The sequence below is a fragment of the Propithecus coquereli genome, unplaced genomic scaffold, assembly GCF_000956105.1.
Source record: "Propithecus coquereli isolate 6110/MARCELLA unplaced genomic scaffold, Pcoq_1.0 Scaffold287, whole genome shotgun sequence".
NCBI classification, from domain to species: Eukaryota; Metazoa; Chordata; class Mammalia; order Primates; family Indriidae; genus Propithecus; species Propithecus coquereli.
The window spans coordinates 1,087,219-1,087,736 of NW_012148474.1; positions in this window are offsets into that span (position 1 = coordinate 1,087,219).

Below are 518 nucleotides of genomic sequence, written 5' to 3' on the forward strand. Positions count from 1 at the left end.
CTTAAAATACCAATATAGACTACAAGTCCTCAGCTTCAAAATGAGAGAACTACAATGCTGGTGTAATACTCACCATGTAGATCTAAGAACAAATATTGAAACTGTAATATAGGGTTTAAACTATACACAGATTTAAATACTTGACTACAGTGTCAGAAAAAGAGAGAGATGATTAGATATATTTAAAGAATTATAAGGTCTTTTGACTGGAAATTGGTAAATGCACTAATATATATCTTTTGGGCTTTAATAACTCAGGAATAATTATTGTAATCACTAAGTTAACCACTGAAAGAACAGCAAGAGACTATATAATTGGAAAGCCGATACAAAGGAAAAGTAGAAAATAAAACAATTGAAATGAATGAAACAAAGGAGGAGAAAAAGGGGATATAATATGTATCTGGACCAATAGAAAATGAATAGTAAGATGGTAGATTTACCCCAAATATGTCAGCAATTAAGATACATGTTACGTGATCTAAAAATTCCAACTAAAAGACAAAGAATAGCATATT